This window comes from Canis aureus, chromosome 24 (genome assembly GCF_053574225.1).
Source record: "Canis aureus isolate CA01 chromosome 24, VMU_Caureus_v.1.0, whole genome shotgun sequence".
Taxonomy (NCBI): Eukaryota; Metazoa; Chordata; class Mammalia; order Carnivora; family Canidae; genus Canis; species Canis aureus.
Genome location: NC_135634.1, coordinates 11,220,832 through 11,241,576, shown reverse-complemented (window position 1 = coordinate 11,241,576; position 20,745 = coordinate 11,220,832). Strand labels below are relative to the sequence as shown.

The 20,745-nt window shown below is 40.9% G+C and overlaps 1 protein-coding gene and 1 pseudogene across 3 annotated transcripts in view; both read right to left on the bottom strand.

Moving 5' to 3' along the window:
* The window catches only part of SLC7A1 (solute carrier family 7 member 1), a 139,713-nt gene that overhangs the window by 89,043 nt on the left and 29,925 nt on the right, over positions 1 to 20,745 (bottom strand). For both annotated transcript variants that reach the window (XM_077868242.1, XM_077868238.1), the window contains exon 2: positions 1,746 to 1,929. The gene's annotated coding sequence lies outside the window, so the exon portion shown is untranslated. The remainder of the gene's footprint in view (positions 1 to 1,745; positions 1,930 to 20,745) is intronic.
* Positions 16,303 to 20,745, bottom strand: part of LOC144295769 (RNA-binding motif protein, X chromosome-like) — a 34,340-nt pseudogene continuing 29,897 nt past the window's right edge. The window contains exon 2 of the transcript XR_013362870.1: positions 16,303 to 17,928. The product of XR_013362870.1 is annotated as an RNA-binding motif protein, X chromosome-like (transcript). The remainder of the gene's footprint in view (positions 17,929 to 20,745) is intronic.

Genomic DNA, 20,745 nt, shown 5'->3' with positions numbered 1-20,745 from the left:
CTGACAGAAGCCATCGCTTTCTTTGGATTTCTAAAAAGTCATGCCACTTTGGTGATATGCCAGCTTCAGCCAAGCCTACATGGTGGTTCTTGCCTTCTGGGAATGCTCATTGCTGATAAAACTTTCTTGCTGCATTAAGATAAAAAAAAAAAAGTATGAGATCTCAGCTCACTCAAACACCCTAGAAGTTTCTACTTGGTAAAGCAAAAATAGGACTTTTATGCAAAGACATTTGGGATTTCTCAAAAGTGTGCCATATCTCTAGTTATCCCATTCCTTCCTTGAGCTATGCTCACCTCACAGTCTGGGGATTAAGTCCCTATATTTGCATCTTACAGTGAACATTTGTCCTATGAGAGTGGACAATCAGGGCCACATGCCCAATGCAGTGGCTAAGAACACAAGTAGTAGAGACAGAGTTCCTTGTTGGACTTTCAGTAGGTAATTGACCTCTTCAGGCCTTTTTTCCCTCATCTAAAAAAAAAAAAATAGGAAAGCTAATGAGCTGCTTTAAGAGTTGAGAGAAAGCCTGAAAGGCCCCTATGCAGTGCCTGGCACATAATAATAATGACTCCATAAAGGCTACCGATCATTATTATTATCATCATCAGTATTTTTTCACCCAACACATGCTTTGCATAAAAGGAAATAGCAGTGGAATACATTCATTAGTGCCTCATCATTTTGTTCTCTGACTACTAAGAGGCCTAGTGGAGAAAAAGTCACAGGGACATAGTATTAATGAAGGGTTTCTCAGTAAGAACCATTGGCACACCCCCCAAGTTGATAACTAAAATGAACTGCCAACAAGACTGTCTGCAGAAGGTTGGTCATAATTCAGAGCATGGGCAGCTGCTGGTCAGCTGAGGATACAACCTAAAGCAGGGTTCCCCATTCTCTCCACTATTGACATTTGGGACCAGAGAACTCTTTGTTGTCTTGCGTATTGTTCAAAAGTCAGCAGGATCCCTGGCCTCTATCCACTAGATGACAGTTGCACTCTCCCAGAACCAAAAATGTTTCCACGCATTGCCAAATGGCCTCTGGAAGGTAAAATCACCCCCTCTTTGAGAGCCACAAGAATAGAGGAACATCTGATTGTCTTGTATTGGGTATTGAATTCTGTCTCACAGGTAAAAAGAGAACAAATGATCACAGGGCTGAGATTCAGCTGGATAGCACCAGTTCATGAACCACTGTTTATAGTCCAGCACCTGTTCTGATTGATTGGTGCCTGTGCCATACTGGTTGGTAAATATGCTTAATATAATTCTTGCATCATAGTGAAACTTAGGTTGAGGTTTCTTTTTTTTTTTTAATTTTTTATTGGTGTTCAATTTACTAACATACAGAATAACCCCCAGTGCCCGTCACCCATTCACTCCCACCCCCCGCCCTCCTCCCCTTTTACCACCCCTAGTTCATTTCCCAGAGTTAGCAGTCTTTACGTTCTGTCTCCCTTTCTGATATTTCCCACTCATTTCTTCTCCCTTCCCTTATATTCCCTTTCTCTAAAGAAGTAAAGGTTAAAGCAGATTTTATCTGTTCCCATACTGAAGATGTTCATTCAAAGAATATCATGGTGGCTAAACATAGTCAGATGGTTATCATTCTACCTCAAAGGCTTCCAACAATGCCTCACTGGTTTTTTCACTCACTGTTACCTTCTTCCTCATCTTTCCGAACCACAGTATGGAATGGTATTTCAGACTGTCTGCTCTTAATAATAACCACAAGCTACTTACCTGGTTCTGGACTTTTGTAGAGCTGGTATTATGAGCTGACTGTCCTCCAAATGTCTCTGTAAATAGAAATATAACACTTCTGATGATGTATCCTTAGTCTCTAGGGTGAGGCATGTATACCATGTTTCTCCATAGGATGGTTTCAGACTTTGGATTCCAGAGTACTTGCAGTGGAGATGGTGACCTGTTATAAAATAGGAAAACATTCAGATATGTGGCCACTAGTTTTGAGCTATGTCCAGAACAGTTCTCCAGTATAGGGAAAAGGAGAGAGGGAACAACCAGGGAATGGTAGTACCAATGAATTCAGGACCCAGGGAAAAATGAAAGATTAATTAGGTTGGGTTACTCCCTAAGACTAGCCCATCTGCCAAATAGAATCATACAACTGCCATAGGCAACCACATAGTTGTTGCAATGCTTACTAAAGCCATTGGAATAACGGGCCACCCATGGTAAGCCTTCTCAAAAAGATTTAGATAGAGGCATGGTTTTTGATAAGAGTTCTGGATATGAGTAGGGAATTCGTTGTCATTTATCATCCAGATCCTCAGTCACTAAATGGGCTTATCAGTCTCTGGAAACAAAGCTCTGAAAGGATGTTAAGGGCAGTGGAAAGACAAGGATGCTAAAGTCCCCAATTTGCCCACATCTATCACCAAGTAGGCTTCTCAGAGGTGCTTCTGGGTCTGCCCACAGGCAGTTCCCCACCTGGACCATCTCCCCTCCTAATTCACTTACCTAATACTCTATTCATTTACAACCTGCGGGGCTTTGAGGATGTTACTTAACTTCTCTGTGTCTCAATTTCATTTTCTCTGAAATGGACAAAATAATTGTTCCTACTTTAGAAGTTGTGGTGAATATTAATGTGAACAGATGGTTAAAGGACTCATCATAGTGCCTGGCACATAGCAAGGCGATAAGTGTTAGCTATTACTATGAAAACTGTTATACACCCTTCCCATGTCAGCTTCCTCCAGGAAAATTGTCTTGATGCGCTTAATGAGGTACACGTGTTATCTTCAGGGATTGCCAAAAAGTGTTCAAAAGTACCCCTCACAGATCCTTAGTGCAGCCTCAGTTTAGGCCCACAAACAGGGCCTGCCAGGAGTAAAACCTCAAAGTTCTGGGTGCGATTATGGATACAGTGGTAGGCATAGACCAAAAAAGCTTTTTGAATAATTGAGGAGATCACTATGGGGACTGGAAGAAAAAGGAGCTCTCTTTTTATGAGATCCCATGTACTAAGGATGATGTTTTTCAGGAGTTAACAAGGGCTATCTTTGCTAGCAAGAAAGCCTGCCTGTGAATGAAGATGATACAGAAGAAAGCAAAGGTTAGAGAGAGATAGAGGTAGGGGAGTGAGGATGATGGGGACAGAGAGACTGGATTACATTGTTGAGACCCTGGATCCAGCCAAGACTGAAGACAGAGGTACCCAAGGTTGTTAAGCTGTCAATAAATAGCCTCTTTTTACCTAAGCTAGCTTGAATTTGGTTTCTCTCACTTGTTATTGAGAGTCTTGATTAACACACCATACTTCCCCATCCATAACACATATTATGTTTCATTTTAATCAATTGCTTAATTATCTATCTTCCCCCAGCTAGGCTGAAATTCCATAAAGTCAAGGCCCTGTCCTATGGTCGACTGTTGTGTGCTAAGCAGAGTGTCTGCCCAGAGGAGGCCTGCAAACATTTAAGTGATGAATGATGAATATTCTGGAGGGATTTCAGATGTAAATCAAAGATTCTACATGAAGTAATGATGGAAAGGATAAAGCCCCACTGTCTTTTCTCAACTCCTCTCCAGCTAAATACAAATTAGAATTCTTATTTCCCCCAAAAGACATCTCTCCACTTCTTTATCTCCCCTTTCCCTCATTTTTTAGAGAAAGAGAGGCAATGAGAACTTTGCAGTCTGAGATTCGGGTCCCCAGTATCATGATATGAGGCTCTTTTAAGGAGAGCAGAGATGTGGACACTTCAGAAGTGTCTTGAACACATCATATTTAGCAATTATCTCATTAAACCTTCAAATTTTTGAAAATATATTGCTGTTCTTATTAATGATTTCCATAGGAGATATTGGGCACAAAACTGAGGAAAGGACAATCTGTCCCTGACTTCTTTCTTTGAGATTTGTGTTTCTTCAGGCCACAGCTGACCATAGTTTGAAATAGTCAAAACCAGAAACAAATGATCACTACTTTGTGTTGGTCAAGAATCACTCAATTGCAAGTAATCCACACCTGATGTAAACAATTGCAGGGAAATTCTGAAACTTTATTGTGAGGTAAATGAAAAGCTTAGGATTTGCCAGATATACATAACACTGAAGCCAAGTCCTCAAAATCTGTCTTATTCTCTCCATCTTACAGTTTTTCTGATGGCTATATTTACTGCCAAATTTCTCCAAGGATAGAAACAATGGTCTTTGAAGTGCAGCATAGAATCCATTTCAACCCCACAAAAACACTCTAATAGGCTCTGCTTGGGTCATATGCCCAAGCATATGCACCTTTCACTGATTCCAGCAAAATGGCATTCTCTTGTGGGCTAGCCTGGGTCATGTATATCTCTGTGGGACATGCGGGCAATGTGGGGAGGAGGCTGAGTGGTGGTTCCACTAGTATCATGGAAGTAGAAGAAGAGGTCATTCCAAAAGGAAAGGAATGTGAGCAGATGCAAAAGAAACTGGCACCCACTATCTATTCCCAATTCCCCTACTTGCTCAGATGTGTCCCAACCTATTCCCAGAGTGCCCAGAGGGATCTATACCATGCATTCTTAGTTACCACATCTCCTATCTGGCCCAGGAGTCTCCCTTGGAGATTCATGTGCTCCAAGCTTATCCCAGGTGGAGAAAATATGCCTGATGTTCAGTTGTTCTAGTTCCTTTTTTTTTTTAGTTGTTCTAGTTCTGATACACAGCTGCACACACCACACACCAGTGACCCTGTGCTCCCACTGCCTGGGGAGACTTGTCATGTCTTACCCCTTCTTTTAATTAGCCTCCTCTCCCATGAAATCCTGGGAACGAGGCTGAAGGGTGCAATATGAATGGCCTGGCTATAATGAGAAATGTCCTTTCTTTCATACTGGCTTTGAACCAAACTTGTGGACGTGAATGTTCTCTCCTTAGGCTGAGTTCCATCCCAGAAGCTTCCTTTGTCTCTCATGCCAGTAAGCTTCAGGCAAGCCAACCCCACACTCCCACCAGATCAAACTGGGTAACTCAGCATACCATAATGCTTGGATCACTGCTGTACTTTTGGGTTTTCTTTTTGTTTGTTTATTTTGCTTTGTTTTAAAGATTTATTTATTTATTTGAGAGAGAGAGAGAGCCTGTGAGAGTGCACACATGTGTGTGTGTGTATGGGGGGGAAGGGGCATAGAGAGGGGCAGAGGGAGAGGAAAAGAGAGAATGTCCAGCAGATTCCCCACTGAGTGCAGTGGGGACTTGATCCCATGACCTTGAGATCATGACTTGAGATGAAATCAAGAGTTAGAGGCTCAACCAACTGACCAGCACAGATGCCCTGATTTTTTTGCTGTTGTTACTTTTTAAAAGAATTTTCAGAAGAATATTTTATTCTTACTAGATTTCCTACTTAAGTGTTACCAGACAGATTTATTTGTGAGTTGTCCTCAACAGTTTATTAATCCCATCACTGATCATCTATCAGGTTGGCTGGGTGGTATTCTAATTGGTTATCAAAGGACCAAAAAGTACAAAGGTGTCCTCTCAGAATTTTCTTTCTTTGGGGGGCAGAGATGCTTTGATTTGTGTGTCTTTTTCTCAAGTAATAATCTTAAGTTTTTAAAGCCCTGTATGTAAAACATTGATGTTACAGTCAATATAACTGTCGACTTTACTAATTAACTATGAGTAGAATTTTTTCAAGTGAAGGAGAAATACCTTAATTGACTTTACAGTGACCTAAGTATATTTGCAATGGTGCCCGGCCTTCTGTCTGTACCAAAACTTTCTTCGCATTCACGGGACATATTGCCAATTAAGGGAACAATAATATGCAAATAGATGTTGGCAGATACCATGGGCAGCATTTCAATACATTTTTACATTCATTCTCCCGTAATGAGCAAATGAGCATGAAGACTCATGCTGTGGCCAGGTTCCCATTCCCTCTCTCACCTAACATGCATTCTCTTTCCTTGCCTTCCAACACATGTCATCACAACTCCTTAATCTGCACATCTTTCCTCCCGGTAGACCTCATTCAGTTCCACTCATCTCCAGCGTTGATCTCTACCTGCCCATCACAAATAATCACTCAGGAAACAGCAATTCAGGAGCCCTCCCCTCCAACATACATACACATTCCCTCACAATGAGCCAACCTTTCCAAACTGACATTAGCATTCTAAACAACATGGTGAAATGAAACAGGTAATTTAGAAACCTCATTTATCTCTTGCAGTTACAACCCTATTGTTTTTCTGGTGCCGTAAATTACCCATAGACAAAGCATCAAGGTCTAAAGCAAACACTTGTCAGATTAAACCAATGATAATTGAGAGAACTGGAAGACATTAATTCTGACAGTCAATCTGCCCTCCTGTTTGTTTTGCGGTAGCAGAGAATATAACAATATGGACATCTCCAGTGTTGCACATTCTGTCACCTGAAGTACACATTTTATTTTTGTTTTTGTTTTTATTGAAGTTCGATTTGGCAACATATAGTATAACACCCAGTGCTCATTCCATCAAATGCTCCCCTCGGTGCCCATCACCCAATCACCCCATCCCCCACCCCCACCCCCTTCTGTAACCCTTTGTTCATTTCTCAGATTTAGGAGTCTTTCATGGTTTGTCTCCCTCTCTAATTTTTCCCTCTCAGTTTCCCTCCTTTCCCTTATAATCCCTTTCACTCTTTCTTATATTCCCCGTATGAGTGAAACCATATGATGATTGTCCTCCTCTGATTGACTTACTTCACTCAGCATAATACCCTCCAGTTCCATCCATGTTGAAGCAAATGGTGGGTGTTTGTCCTTTCTGATGGCTGAGTAATATTCATTGTATATATAGACCACATCTTCTTATCCATTCATCTGTCGAAGGACATCGTGGCTCCTTCCACAGTTTGACTATTGTGGATATTGCTGCTATGAACATTGGAGTGCAGGTGTCCTGGCATTTCACTACATATGTATCTCTGGGGTAAATACCCAGTAGTGCGATTGCTGGGTCGTAGGGTAGCTCTATTTTTAACTCGTTGAGGAACCACACTATTTTCCAGAATGACTGCACCAGTTTGCGTTCCCACCAACAATGCAAGACGGTTCCCCCTTCTCCACATCCTCTCCAACATTTGTTGTTTCCTGTCTTGTTAGTTTTCGCTGTTCTCACTGGTGTGAGGTGGTATCTCATTGTGGTTTTGCACGCAGTACACATTTTATAACAAGGATGAATGGAACAGTTCTCCTGGCTAGGAAAGGCAGGTTGTTGATCAAGCTGGAATATATGTGTCCATTTGCCTTTGCAGAACCCTAGCACCCATGCTGGAAACTTTTCCTGTTTCCCCAGTCCAAGCACAGCAAAAGAATATATATATGTGCCTTGCTGTTTGCCAAATTATTCAACAAATGAGTCTTTTAGGATATTCATAGAAGATAATTGATTATATGTGCACTTTAGATGGGGCTTCCTAGAGAAATGCTTTAAACAGAATAAGGCTTACCATTTACTTACATCAGCTAAGCACCATTTATGCAAGCACCATTCTATTTAAGCATCAAAGAAATCCCGCAAGGTGAAGATTATAATTTTCTCTCCTGTAGAAGAGGAAACTAAATGTTTAAATGATTTGTTCAAAGGTTCTCACAGCCTAACCTCAGCCCCTTCACCACACTCTGTGGCCCTAAGATAAACTTGCTGCTGCCTGAAATCACACACTTAGCAAAAAAAGGTATTTGAAAATATAATGACCAAAAAAATATAAATTTCATGAAAAATATTTATTTATAGATCCAAGAAGCTCAGCAAACCAGAAGCAGGACAAATACAAAGAAAAAACACCCTACTTAGTCAAACTGCTGAAGTCCAAAGCGATATTCTTTAAAGCAGCCAGAGTGGGGAAGAAAAACATATCATAAACAGGGGAAAAAAACATGGATTCTCACTGGAAACAATGGAGGCCAGAACACACTGGGTGACATTTTAGAAAACAAATAAATAACAGTCAACTCCGAATTTTGTAGTCAGCAAAAAATATCCCAAGGTTGAAATAAAGACATTTTCAAATAAATGCGAATTGAAAGAACTTGTTGCCAGCAGACTTGCACTAGTATTTCTTAATACTAAAGACATTCTTCAGGCTAAAGAGAAATTATAATGGATTGAGACTTGAATTTATAGGAAGTGAAGGAAAGTATCATGTCATAATGCTTTTACTAAGTTAGTAGACACACTTCTGATACCTGGGGGCAGCATTTTGAATGGGGAATAAATGAGTTTGGGAAAAAAAGCAGAAACTAAACTATTTTAGAATAAGAAAGTAATGTCGTACATCACAAAGACAGAGGAATTGTTTTCTTTTTTTTACACTGTTGAGTATTTTTACCTAGGTCATAGCTTTTTAATTCTATGACTTTTACTGTACAAACTTTCTATTTTTATCTAGTTATTTTTCCTTATGATATGTGTCTAGTTGCTTTTGTTTTCAGAAGTCTTCTCTTGACCAGAGATTGTGAGTTACTCATACAATATATGATTTTACAGCTGTTTTTTTTTAAGATTTTATTTATTTATTCATGAGACACAGAGAGAAAGGTAGAGACATAGGCAGAGGGAGAAGCAGGCTCCCTGCAGGGAGCCTGATGTGGGACTCGATCCTAGGACCCGAGGATCATGACCTGAGCCAAAGGCAGGCACTCAACCACTGTGCCACCCAGGTGTCCCTACAGCTACTTTTATTTTCAGCTGCTTTTATAGTCAGTTATTTACCTTATCCCAAACTTACCTAATGTGTACATAAAGTGAGAATATAGGCCTCCCCCACCCCAATATGTTGACCAACACCATTTGTTAAATAATCCATCCCTTTCTCATTGACTTATGATATGTTCTCCATTATATATTAATCTTATGTTTTATAAGGTCTACTTCTGAGCTATTTAGGCTGATTTGTTATTAATTATGTATTAGACTATTTCCTTTGGACAGCTTTATGCTATAGTTCAATATCAAGCAGGTAAATTCTTCCCTCTTCTCATTTCTCTTTCTCCATTTCTTCTCCATGTGAATTTATTCTTAGAATTCTTTTACCATATTTCTTTCCTGCCACACACATAACTCTGGAATGTTGAATGGAATTTCCTTCAAATTACAAATTAATTTGAGAAGAATTTGTACCTTTGCTGTGTTCCATCTTACCACTAGGAATGTAAAATATCTTTCATCTTAATTAAGGTTCAGGCAAGGAAAAAATGCTGAGGATCTTCTAAAATTAGCAAATATAATAGGAGACACTTCCTCCTGCCTTTAAATGGGACCCAAGAGTGACAGTCTGGGTTAAGGTGAAAAAGAAATAAAAATCAACAAGCAGAAAGAGACAATGGAGAAACCTTGACCTTGCTGTTCATTGAAGAGGTAAAAGTCTCTCTTGAGAATTCATAATCCCAGTCTGCTCCTCACATAAATTTTCACACAAGTTTATACTACTTATGAAGCTAAACAACCTCAGGCCAGAATTTAATTTAAAGTAGCCCTAAACTAGCAAGGCCTTCCAGGTGCTGGTAAAAATAAACACAAATCCTTTCTGGAAGAACTCACCTTCAACTGCAAACTCAAAGAAATCCTGCAGATAAATGTATAAGGAAATGAGAAATTCATAATAATAATTTACAAACTAAACAGAGAAGAAATAGACTCTATTAGTGAAATGAGTAGTAAAAGGGACAATTGAAACTGACATATTAAAACTTCCAATAGAGAAATTCCACATTCAGAATTATATTTTGTGATATTAAATAAAATAAAATAGAAGTTTGAAAAACATGGAGACTCTAAAAATGAAAAATATAATCACTAAAACTAAAATCTCAATTGATTGCACCCCATTAGGATAACTATTATGAAAAACAAACAAGCAGCAAATAACAAGTGTTGGCAAAGATAGAGAAATTGAAACCCTTGTCTACTGTTGGTAGGAATGTAAAATGGTGCAACTGCTCCAGAAAACAGATTGACAGTTCTTCAAAATATGATACATAGAATTACTGCATGATCCAGCAATTCCATTTCTGGGTATCTACCCCAAAAAATAAAAATCAGGAACTCAGACAAATATTTGTTGACAAATATTCATAGCAGCGTTATTAACAGTAGCCAAAAGCTGGAAACAACCCAAGTGTCCATTGATGGATAAATGGATAAATAAAATGCAGTATACCCATATAATAGAATATTAATCAGCCATAAAACAGAAGGAAAGTTTGATACTAGACAATCAGTAAGTTAATGAAGGAATCAAAGAAGAAACCTGAAAATACCTTTAGACAAATGAAAATGAAAACAGTTCAAAGGTTATGGGGCCTGGCAAAATCAGTTCTAAGAAGGAAGTTTATAATGGGTGACGGGCACTGGGTGTTATTCTGTATGTTAGTAAATTGAACACCAATAAAAAATAAATTAAAAAAAAAAAAGAAGGAAGTTTATAGTGATACAGACCCCCCCCCCCCAAGAAACAAGAAAAATCTCAAATGATTTAACCTTATCCCTAAAGGAACTAGAAAAAGAAAAACAAAGCCTTGAATTCATCTTGAATAAGCACTCATAAGATTGCTGAAGATCTTACTTTCCAGAGTTTTTGGGAAAAGTTGATGTTGACAGTTTTTGCCAGTGTTCTCATTGCTTTCCTGGAGAGGTAAATTTTCAGAGGTCCTTACTTCCCTGTTCTGGATTTTGAGCTCTTGGTAAGGAAGAGCACCTGGATAGGATAAAGCTGGTAAAGCTTTAGCAGTGTGTCCTGACTGATGATATTACTAAACTAAAAGACTTCTGTCTATTAAAGACAGAGGATGCAAATGGAAGCCAAAAAGTGGGAGATAGGGGACACCTGGGTGGCTCAGTGGTTGAGCATCTGTCTGCCTTTGGCTCAGGTTGTGATCCCAGGTCTGGGGATTGAGTCCCACTTTGGGCTCCCTGCGAGGAGCCTGCTTCTACCTCTGTCTACGTCTCTGCCTCTCTCTGTGTCTCTCTTGAATAAATAAATAAAATCTTTTTTTAAAAAGTGGGAGATGGTATTTGCAATACATATGACTGACAAAAATGTGTCACAAATCAGTGAGATTTAAGAGCAGGTTAGACATAGCTAAAGAATTAGTGAACTGAAGGAATTACTTGGAACACCATCCAAAAGACATATAGAATATAAAACTATACCAAACAACAAGGAAGTGACAGCAATAAGGTCTAGCATATACAAAGAGACCATTTTTCAAAGATGTATGACTGAGATTCTTTTCAAAACTATTGCTCTATCTAAATTCTCAAATACAAGAAGCCAAATGATAAAAAAAAAAAAAAGAAGCCAAATGAACCCCAAGTAAAAAAATTCCACAGCTAGATAAAACATAGAGCTACTGTAGGTCATAAAATATAAAAAGATCTTGAAAACAACCACAAAAAACCTCCAGATTGCCTACAAAGAAATGTCAATAAGAGTAAAATCTTATATTTCAGTGACAGTAACACAGTGAATTATTTTCTTTTTTTAAAAGATATTTATTTATTTATTTATTTATTTATTTATTTATTTATTTATTTATTTATTTATTTATGATAGACAGAGAGAGAGAGAGAGAGAGGCAGAGACACAGGCAGAGGGACAAGAAGGCTCCATGCCGGGAGCCCAACGCGGGACTCGATTCCGGGACTCCAGGATCGCGCCCTGGGCCAAAGGCAGGCACTAAACCACTGAGCCACCCAGGGATCCCCAGTGAATTATTTTCAATGTAGTAAGAGATAATAAAGAAGTATCCACAAAGGAAACTTTTAAAGAAATATGGGAAAAATACTCTAGATGGAATTGGAATGTCTGAGTCAAGAAATTGTGAGCAGAGATATTGCTAAATACAAACAAATATAGATGGCATACAATAAAAGAAAGTAATGTCTAATCTGGAAATGAAGGTAACAGACTAGAACTAAAATACTGAACAAGGATGGATGGTCACATTAGAGTGAGGCTTAGGGAGTTAGAGAACAGAAACTAGAGCCAGACTGCTTTGGTTGCAATCTTGAAGCTGGTACTTATTTTTTTTTTTTAAAGATTTTTTTTTTATTTATTTATTCATGATAGTCACAGAGAGAGAGAGAGAGAGGCAGAGACACAGGCAGAGGGAGAAGCAGGCTCCATGCACCGGGGGCCCGATGTGGGATTCGATCCCGGGTCTCCAGGATCGCGCCCTGGGCCAAAGGCAGGCGCCAAACCGCTGCGCCACCCAGGGATCCCGAAGCTGGTACTTATTATCTAGTACTTATTAATTTGCTTTGAACAAGCTAATCAACATCTCTGTATGTCTCTATTCTTCTCCTAATATGAAGAGAAGCATCGAGCTCATAGGGTTATCATGATAATCAGTTAATGTATACATTGATCTCTTAGAGCAGTGCTTGATACAGAGCAAGTGCTATGTGTATGTTAGCTATTGTTCTCAATAAAGTGTTCTGAGGTCCTAGGATGCCAGGTAGAAAACACAATCATGATGAAAGAATAACACATCCCTTCTTTTTTTAAAGGATTTTATTTATTTATTCATGAGAGACACACAGAGAGAGGCAGAGACATAAGCAGAGGGAGAAGCAGGCTCCCTGTGGGGAGCCTGATGCAGGACCCAATCCCGGCATGACCTGATCCAAAGGCGGACACTCAACCACTTAGCCACCCAGGCGCCCCCTCTGCCTTTTTGTTTTTAAAGGTTTATTTATTTATTTATTTATTTATTTATTTATTTATTTATTTGAAAGAGAGAGAGCATGAATACAAGCTTGGGGAAGGGAGACAAAGACGCCTCAGTGAGCAGGTAGCTTGATATCGGCTCAATCCCATGACTCTGGGATCGTGACCAGAGCCAAATGCAGACGTTTAACCAACTGAACCACCCAGGCGCTCCAACACACCTCTTCTGACAATAATAAAGAACCTAGAAATTCTATCGACAAGCTTGTTTTAACTGACTCACTAAAAAACTCTGTACCCACCTAACTTATGCCACATAGACTTTTTAAAAATCTGTTTATTAGTTTACAAGATAATTCCAAGAAGTAGAAATTGAACACATTGTGGAGGGTACTGCTAGTTGCCTTATCAATGATCAGCCTGCCATTCTTACACATTGAACACTGATTTCCTGAATAGTAGCAATGTGCGGAGCTAAGACACTTTCTAAAGGTGCCTTTAGAGTTAACCGTGGGCAATAGACCTAGGCAGATCATTGGGATTTAAGTGGAAGTCACTGGGCTGGATTTCTAGAAAGGCTATCTTAAACTTTATGCCTTTAAAGCTAATACGCCTTGAACCAACATGTTTCTCATCCTTTGGTTGTGTGTATTTGTGTGTGGACACATATCTTCAAAGCTCCTGCAAGAACTCTGCCTTAGTTCTCACTTCCTGTTTCTGCAGAGCTTGAAGGTCAGCCAGAGGTGAGAACATTGGCCTCAGGTGTTCCTGGGAATGTGCACACCCCAGGCATGCACACAGCTTTTCACATGCATATAGCCTTATTGGTTCCCAGGAACATGTAGGAGATTTTCAATGCCCCTCTATGGACTTTACTGTAAATAATCTTTATTCAAGGAGATTTCACTAAAAATTTCTGGGACTTTAAAAATGGATTTTGACAAGTAGCTTCCTGAAATTGTCCAAGAAGAACAATAAAGTGGAATTTTTCTGTCAAACATCAAAACAGACTATAAAACTATAGTAACTATAATAGGGTGGCATTATTGATGAAATACATAGCATGATGGGGAAAAAAGTCCAGAAATACATACACACATACACAAACACAACATGTGTGCACATTTTGCACATTCAAATTTATATAAAACTATAAAGTTATTTAATAAGTTTAGCCTGGGGAAGGAATTTTTTAGGACAAAAGGAAAACAAGAAAACATAAAGGCAAATCTTGATAAATTTGACTATATAAAAATACTTCCTTATAGTGAAGGGCATCACGAATGAAATTAAAGGCAAACAATATGCTGATTGACAATTCTTGTCAACATGCAACAGAAACAAAATTCAAATTAAATAACTGGATCCTACTTTTAATGTATTAGATTGGCAAAAGAAAAAAGTTCAGAGATTGGTAGCACCATGTTAATGTGGTTCTGAAGATACCCTCCTTCACTGCTAGTGAGAGAGCAAATTGTTTTGGGAGGCAACTTTGCAGGACCTAATAATATTTTAAATGTATATCACTTAAATGCTAATACAGCATTTTTACTTCTGGAAATCTGTGCTGCAGAATATTCACATGTGGGGCGCCTGGGTGGCTCAGTGGTTGAGTGTCTGCCTTTGGCCCAGGTGGTGATCCCAGGGTCCTGGGATCAAGTCCCACATCTGGCTCCCCACAGGGAGCCTGCCTCTCCCTGTCTCTCATGAACAAATAAATAAAATCTTAAAAAAAAAAAGAATATTGACATGTGCACAAAGATGGATATTCATGAAGTTGTTTATTGCAGTGTTGCTTGTGATAGTCAACCAGCTAGGAACCTGAATGTCCATCAGTACTCTGTGTGTGTGTGTGTGTGTGTGTGCACGCGCGCTTGCACACACATAAAGGGGGAGGGAGTTACCGAGAGAAAAAGAAAGAGACTTCAATAAAGATTCGAACAGCTTTACGGTTTTTTTGATGATGCTTTTATGTTGTATACCATATACTTCTCTATTATTTACATTTTTCAAGTGATTTGAAAACAATAAAAGAGAAAAAAAAGCAAGCCACAGACCTGTGTAGAATTCCCAAAGAACTCTACAGAAGCAGATACACATTTGTTAATGTATATTATTACTGTCTGATAAAAATGCACAACGGCTCCCAGTGGCTCCTGGGGGTGACAGCGCGGCCGTGGGAGATGGAGCGGAGGGCTTCCCACCCCCACGCCGCGGGTCCACGGACGCTTCACAAGCTAGTCCACTGCTGAAATTAAAAAGCAGCCCCGGTGGCTCAGCGGGTTAGCGCCGCCTTCGGTCCAGGGCGTGATCCCGGGGTCCTGCGTCCAGTCCCACGTCGGGCTCCCTGCGTGGAGCCTGCCTCTCCCTCTGCCTGTGTCTCTGCCTCTCTCTCTGTGTCTCTCATGAATAAATAAATAGAATCTTAAAAAAAAAAAAAGAATAAAGAAGTAAACACATGCCAGTAAAGGGGAGGGGAGGGAATGGCAGCCGCTCTCAAGCTCAAGAGGAAGACGAAGAGGTGATTTCAAGGTCAGGAACAGGGAAGCCGGGGATCCCGGGGTGGCGCTGCGGTTTGGCTCCTGCCTTTGGCCCAGGGCGCGATCCTGGAGTCCCGGGATCGAGTCCCACGTCGGGCTGCTTCTCCCTCCTCCTGTGTCTCTGCCTCTCTCTCTCTGTCTATCATAAGTAAATAAATAGATATTAAAAAAAAAAAAAAAAAAAGAACAGGGAAGCATGAGCAGGCAGCAGAGACCTCCAAGGCGACAGAGAGCGTGGGAACCTGGATGACGTGGGGATGACGTGGGCACGCGGATGATGACGTGGGCACGCGGGGTGTGGGTGACGGCTGAGCAGCGTCGACAGAGAGCGTGGGAACCTGGATGACGTGGGGATGACGTGGGCACGCGGGGTGTGGGTGACGGCTGAGCAGCGTCGGCGAGCACTGGTGGGGACGCCCTCAAGGGGCAGCACAGCGTGGGAAGACAGAAGTGAGGGAAGGGACGTGATCGAAGAGCCAGTGTGAGACCGGCTGTGGGAAGAGAGACAGAGGTTGGCTTCCAACTGGAAGAACCCGGGGCAAGCATTAAATAAAATCAGTGATTGTGTTTCTGTGAAAACCAAAACAGTTTTCTTGAGTTAGAAAAGTTCCTTAAACCATGATCATGGGCTGCCCATGCCTCAGCTAATGTGATTCATAACGATTGACCCTTTGGAGCAATTGGATCTCTTTATCTCTATTATTTTGGTTTTTTTGGTTGTTGTTGTTTTTTTGGTTTTGGCCAAACTTTTTAATTCAGTATTCTGTAGTTGCTCAACACACACTTAAATGGTCTTATTGGGGGAAGGGAAAGGGGAGGTTCTTGTAGATTCCCAAGGAAATGTCAGAAAGGCAAAATATGGCCAGCATTATCCATTTGCTTTTTTTGGATTTACGGGGTGAATAGCACTTTCTTTATATAAGCATCTGATCTCAGGTTTTTCATTACGAGAACATTGAGATTTCAGTTTGAAGACACTCTGAAATCCAAAGAGTAGCATACCCCAACCACCCTCTAAGCTACCGACCTGTAGCTTGTTTGTACAGGCAGAAGGATTCACTTCTCCACTTTAGAAGGCTAGATGTTTGTGGAAGGTCTTAGAATTGCTTTGCCTCATTTACTGGGAAAAATCAGATATAGGAAGTGGCCTTTAGGGACACTTTTAATGTGAAAAATTACAACACTAGTACACAAGTCAAGTCTTAACACATTTAACATTTGCTTATTGAAAGCAATGTCATAAAGTCAAATAAGATTAAACAAGGTTTACTCCTTTCCCTCACGAGAACATAATAATTATGGAAGGGAAATTTAATAAGAAATTTTAAAAAGGTAACACAATTTTTCCTTTTAGTAGTCCTTGGGTAGTTATGACAGAAAAGGTTCCACTTTTTTGTTTGTTTCTTTGAACAGGGATTTTGGTCCAAAGTTTTGTTTTGTTTTTAATATCTGTTTCTGCCTCCCCCTCTCTCAGATCGGCTTCCTCCATGGCCACCACCTCTTGGTGCTCTGCAGCTTGAACTGCTGTAGGAATCACGTGGAGGAGGGTACCGCCTTTCCATAGAAGGGGGAAGCCCTCTTTCTTGTCTGCCAACCTGATCAGGACCACTTGAGTAGAGATCACTTCGGCTGCTTGAGTGTCTTGACTGCCACCATATCCATCACGTGAGCTTCTATAATCATCGTAGTAACTACTTCCACCATAAGATGGTGGGGGCCCTCGTGTAGGTGGAGCACTACGTGAGATACCATAACTCTCATATGAATCTCTGTAGGAACCTCCACTTGCATGATCTGAGTAGTCACGATCAGGACCATAGCCATCTCTAACACTATAGCCTCTTGACGGGTAGACATCATGTGACCTGGAATGACCATAATCACGGTAAGTATAATCTCTTGGTGGCGGTGCATAATCTCTTGTATCACGAGAATCTGGGTAGTCTCTGCTTGAATAGCTGTCTTTAGTAGAATATCCATCGTCTCTTGGGGACAAATACACATCTCTACGAGAGGGCAGGAGTTCTCTTCGAGGTGGGCCTTAATAACTATCTCTTCTGCGTGACACAGGAGCTCTTCCTCCCATTCCACTGCTGCTGCGAACTGGTCCTAAAGCGGCAGATCTTTTAGGAGGAGTACTACCACAAAGTCTTCTTTTTACTGGAAGTGGTCCCCTGGAAGAACTCATGTTAAAATTCATGGAATAGCCACAATCATCCATGTGCCCTCCACGTGAGGGAGGTCCCCTGGTTCCACCACTTCCTCCTCTTCTGCCTCTAAGACCTCTTGGAAGGCCTTTGCTTTTTAGAGGTGGAGGTGGTCCATGTCTACTACTTTCAAATGATGGTATAGTGGCTTGTTCTACCTTGATGGCTTTTCCATCTAAGGACTTTCCATTAGTGTCTCTGGCTGTATCCTTAGCACCTGCTGGGCTCTCAAAGATGACAAAAGCAAATCCTTTTGATTTGTTGGTTTCGCGATCTTTCATCTATAGAACTTCCACTATTAGTCAATATTTGCCAAATACTGCTTCAAGGGCTTTTTCATTTGTTTCTGTATTGAGGCCACCAATAAAAAGCTTTCCTGGAAGATCTACTTCAACCATTTTTCCCCCTGGTGAGAGTCGGAGGAGTGACGACCGTTCCAAGTTCCTATGACCCACTGGCAGGGGCTTCGTAGCAGCTCAGCACGAGGGAGGGCCGCTGGTTCTGAGAATGGAAGAGGGAAGCCGCTAGCACTACTGCACAACTATTTTGTATTTCTGCAGCAGGACTTGGGATTTAACTTTTGCCATAGGACAGAATGGATAATATTAGAGAAGAGGAATGTGTATGCAACAAACTCACCTGTGATACTAATAGGAAGGAGACTGACCTGAGAAAATTGCATAGTAAACATGCTATTTGTGTAAAATATCCTTAAAATCCATATAAAATCTATACAGTCTCCCTGGATGTGATACATAAAGATATAGTAAGAATGCATGCCGAGTTGAAACCAGCTAAACTGGAATGAATTTGTGTTTGGAGGAGAGAGACATAATATACCATGGACTTAAGAAGAGCCAGGCTCTTGCTGAAGGAGACACATATGGTATCTATTTATGTGTCACTTCTTATTTCCCCTGAGTAAGATTAAATAATTGTATGTTTTGCTCTTCAAAAATCTTCTCTGGCTGTTCTTTTTTTCCTGGTGCAATTGGCCAGCATATTCTGATCCACAGAAAGAGGAAGGCATGGCAGGGGGCCAGGAGAGTGGGCATTTCTTCCTCTCCTCTGCCTTCTAGGCACAGGTGAATGGCTTTGAAATCATGCACCATGAAGTCATAACACTCACTAAGCTAGATATGTTTTTCAGGAAATATGTATGTAATGGCAGCTTCTTATGCTGCCGGTTTTTATACAAAGCTGTGCACTTTGGGAACCATTTTGCTCTCACACTTGTCATGTGTTCAGCTACAAACAGTCCACCTTAATTTTCAAAGTGAACAATTTGAAGTTTTAAAATAGGGAAAGTTAGGGGCATCTAGGTAAGTCAGTTGGTTAAGCATCTGCCTTTGGCTCAGGTCACCATCTCAGGGTCCTAGATAGAGTCCTGCATGGGGCTCCCTCTCAGCGGGGAGTCTGCTTCTCCCTCTTCCTCCACCCCTCCCCCCACTTGTGTTCTCTCTTGCTAGCTCTGCTTTCTTCCATAAATACTTTAATAATCTTAAAAGGGAGCCCTGGGTGGCTCAGCGGTTAACTGCATCTGCCTTTGGCTCAGGTCGAGATCCTGGGGTCCCGGGATCAAGTCCCACATTGGGTTCCCTGCATGGTGCCTGCTTCTCCCTCTACATATGTCTCTGCCTCTCTTTCTGTGTCTCTCATGAATAAATAAAATCTTTAAAAAAAAAAACCTTATTTTTTTTAAATAAGGGAAACTAAAAAATAAAACAAATGAGAAGTCAGTGAGATTTCATTAAATATATTTGGACATTATTGTATATCACAGCACCAAATATTTGAGTTGCATCCTGTGGGAACCAGTAAATATAATCAGTGATCTTGATATGATGACATCATATTGCCAAAAATTTTAGGATCATAGCAAATTATCTTACCTTTTAAAATGTGAATTTTCAGGAAGAATTTTGAGTCTAGTGAATGGCACGGATCTGAGAATTCTTCTACTAAATGGTAGTGACAATTCACCTTGAGGTTTTGATATGCCCTCTAGGTTTCGTGAGTTCTAGCATCCAGTCAACCTTCCAAATGCTATCCTTTTGTGATGAACTTGATCTTGTCTGTGAGCCGGGGGCAGCAAATTAACACAACAGAATTTTATTCGGCTTGGTTGCAATAATGGAAATAAGTACCCCTGGCAAAAGGTTCAGAGAAGGGAGCATTCTCACATATTGCCACTAGATGTGTGGATTGCCACAACTTCTTCTGCACAGCAGTGTGGTAGTATCTCGTACACTAACATAACTCATATGCCCCTGATGGTGAAGAAGCAGGCCACCAAAGGAAGCAAGCAGAAAGCAACTTGTTTCTCTCCCTTCAGTGGCCTTTCAAGCCTCTGGTAGGATTTTTTTTTTTCCTTCTCCCTAACTAAAATTTCAGGCAGTTTACATAACTTTTTCTGCCATTAAAAAAAAAAGTTTCTGGTCACTTTTATTCACAACGTTTAAAATGTTCAGTCCTGTGTAAAAGTTAAAACTGGATTTTATGCAAAGCTTCTCCCTTCATGGGGCAGATGCTATAGAGGGAAAGGAGGGGCTGGCTGGCTTCTCCTCTGCTTCCTTCATGCCTCTACTCCTGGCCCAGGCAGGAGGTAGGGAAGAAGAGGCAAGGATGAGGAGGCCGGGAGAGGTAGTGCTTGTCTAGTACTTGCTGTTAAAAAGTGAGGATGGATGTGCTTTCGACTTGGTAGATCCTCAGAGCTAACATTTCTTTTCCCACAGAACACTTTCCTCAAGGTTTGACCACCCGGAACCTCCAGCTGTGACTCTGCAATGTGCAGAGTGCCACTTGCAAGGGCTACTTTTAATGTCTCCCCCTGCCCGGGTAGTCCACATTTTTTCCCTGTTTGTAGATTCCCATTGCTCCACAGGCACCTCTTGAGCAGAATTCAGAATTGCTCAAGGCTGCCTCTGTCCTATGCACCATATCTGGTCCACGAGCCACACCTCACACTTTCTTGTCCCTGCTGTCAGTGGAAACGAAGTGCAGGGCAGAGGCAGCTTTTTACTTTGCTATTTCAGGTGACTGCAGTCACCCTTTTGACTCCAGAATTATTTGGGGGCAAGAGTCATAAACCAGTTCATCATGACCTTAAACTCCAGGGGACACACATAGAGTTCTCACAGTGGTCTCCTGAAACCCCTCACTACCTTGGGATGAGGAGGACACATCCTGCACTGCTGCATTGGGGTGACATGAAGGATGGTGCCACAGCTGTCCAAGAGCCCTCTCCAGAGAAAGTGTCTCTCAGCCCCTGCCTCTCCTACCCATGTTCCTGGCTCTTAAGTAGGTGTTGGCCAAAAG